The 2,701-nt window shown below is 38.2% G+C and overlaps 1 protein-coding gene across 1 annotated transcript in view; it reads right to left on the reverse strand.

Moving 5' to 3' along the window:
- Positions 1 to 2,701, reverse strand: part of NDFIP2 (Nedd4 family interacting protein 2) — a gene marked incomplete at its 5' end in the record, with an annotated part of 33,467 nt that overhangs the window by 3,928 nt on the left and 26,838 nt on the right. The gene's annotated exons all lie outside the window — the stretch shown is intronic.

The following is a 2,701-nucleotide window of genomic DNA, read 5'->3' on the forward strand; positions in this document are numbered from 1 at the left end:
GAGCGAGGTCTTTATGCATAATTCACAAATTCAACAAGCACGTCTTCTGCTTTTATCTTGTGATATTAGGATATAGCCTTATGGAAGGCTTTTCAGAAATTTTACACTCATTCTGGGTTCAAGTATCATCTGCTAAAAAGACTGCATGAGAGAACTTAAAAAGAAGGGGGGGAAAGACAAGAATACATGCTGCACATTCTTTTCAAGTAGAATTCTTAAAAAAAAGTTCCTACTGTGTTAGATGACTACCTGAACCACAAAACGTACAAGATAAACATACTGAAAATGAAAAGAGGGAAAAAAAAAAAAAAGACAGACAGTACAGATTGCTCTAGCAACAAGCCAATAATAAATTAGAGTAGATTATGGCTTGAGATTTAACCATGCAGGAAAATGCACCTGTCCAAGAGGAGGAAGACCAACAGTCGATTCAAAGAAAATTACTCAACATGTGTTATGATTACTTTTTTTCCCGTCAACTCCACATTTCAAATTATTTTAAAATATTTAACTGCATTTGAAAGAATATTTCAGTTCTGATAAGAGGAACAAGAGATACAGAATAGTCACACAGAAGTTACAGTTGCAACAATGGAAATCACTAACATGATGTTGTCAACATCATTTTATCAATTCAGAGATTCACTGGACATCTGAACAAACCAACCCAGAAAAACACATCATTGCAGAGTGGACACAGTTCTTTGGTCCATTTTCCTCCATTAAGTAAACTTCAACAGATTAGTTCGTTCATCAGTTGGATCAGAGAGAATCCAACACAGATAAACCAGTCTGCCCAAAGACTTGCGGAGGGTGTGTGGGTGGGTGGTGGGTGTCGAAATCTGAATTCCATGTCCAGTGGAGAGAAACACGAGCCTAGAGAGCAATTCTCCTCATTTAATGAACACACAGGTACCTTGAAGATATATGCTTATGTGTATATATACACATATATACATTAAGATTCCAAAGGTTCAAACGAAAAACTAAACTGAAGCTTTACAAGTTTAGCAAAGGATTTCATCCTTTTCATCATCTTACGTCCTAATAAACAATCTCTATGGTTACATTGATATTTTGCTATGTGATGCACTTTTTCTTCCTGCTCTCCAGGTTGAGACTGATTTTTTTTTTTTCCTATGCTCATTTCTTCTCTAAGTTCTTTTTACTTGTAAATTCTTATTTTATTTACTTTCTTTTTGCTTTTTTAAAACCAAAGCCTCATTAGGACACACACAAAAAAAACCCCAAACACAGAGAATGCTCTGCTAACCACTGGAACTTTGACCTAAGCCAGACACATTTCTGTAATTAAGGTGAATTCTGCACAGAGAAGAAAGCACTAAGATCTGGATCAAAAGTCTACTACAAAAGCTGTTACCCAGACATTACCAGAGATAGTCCCACGTTCAACTGAAAAGCAGCTGAAACAGCAAAAGGTGGGCAGGCAGCTCTTCAGGTGCCTGAAAGCATACTTTCTGCATTACACATGTTGGAAAACCAGTCCAAGTTCAACCCATATTTTATATTTCTCTGTTCAGGGAAGAAAAAAACCCCAACACTTGGCATTGTGTTCTTCAAAAAGAAACACTGGCTAACATTCAAATTTAAAAATTAGAATTGTCTCTCTCAAATTTGTTCACTGTACACAACCGCTCCTCGGAAGTAAACCACTTCACTTTTCTGTGAAGTGTGAACAGTTTTTTCCAGACATTGAAAGGGAAAGGAGCAGAAACAGGTGAACACCAGAAGAGGGGAGAAGATGGCAACAGGCGGGCTCAAGTATGTCAAAGGACTACGCAAAAAAAAGAATGCAACTCAGTTCATTCACTTCTGAAGAGATGCAGGATATGCTACTTCGCGTGCTCTAACGGGAAAGTTATCCGAAACAATGAAACACAGATCTGGTTGGCAGAGCTCCCATGACTTGATAATACTCCTCCATGTCCTGCTAAGTAGCTCTGTTGGGTTAAATCCTTCTATGGTGTTCTAGCAATCTCAGTATATCCACTTTATCAGTTTAAAAACACTGCTGGCGTATTTCATGCAAAACATTCGTAAGACAAGGGAACGCTGACTGCTGGATGCATACTGCATGCCTCACAGTGCCTTTTATTCCAAGGCGTATTATAAACTTTGTTGAGTTAAAGAAAAAAAAAAAACAACCTTCGAACAGTTAAGGCTGAAGATAAGGCTTTCCTAAATCTAAGTGAGCTAACTTCTGAACAAGTGCTGCAAAAGACTAGGAAAAAGAGGAACTACAAATGCACAGCTTTTTCCATAGACACAGTGGGGGAAAGTGGTAGGGGAAGAACACGCTATTTTCATCCAAGTGAAAACAACATCAAACCCCAATTTCAGGCACCACAAGGGTTTGTTTTAGTTAAAGGTTTATCTGGAGATGTTTGTACCTGTAAAGTCATTTCACTTGCTACTTAAATGCAATCACCTCAAGCAGAATATGAAAGCGTCCAAGGGACTGGTGCTGTGATGCGTTAAACATCTGCAGTTTCTATGTATCTCAAGCAACCAAGTGCATAACAGTAGAGCAAGCTGGGTATTAAGAACTCTGATGAATGCCCTCGAACTTTACTAAAAGGCAGATAGAGAAAGTTTTAGGTAACATCGTTTAAGATTTCTGGCATTTCTTGTGAGATAAATAGCGAGTCACAAACAGGATCTCAGTGTTAGTTCGGGGCGG

The sequence above is a fragment of the Aptenodytes forsteri genome, unplaced genomic scaffold (assembly GCF_000699145.1).
Source record: "Aptenodytes forsteri isolate BGI_AS27 unplaced genomic scaffold, ASM69914v1 Scaffold32, whole genome shotgun sequence".
NCBI lineage: Eukaryota > Metazoa > Chordata > Aves > Sphenisciformes > Spheniscidae > Aptenodytes > Aptenodytes forsteri.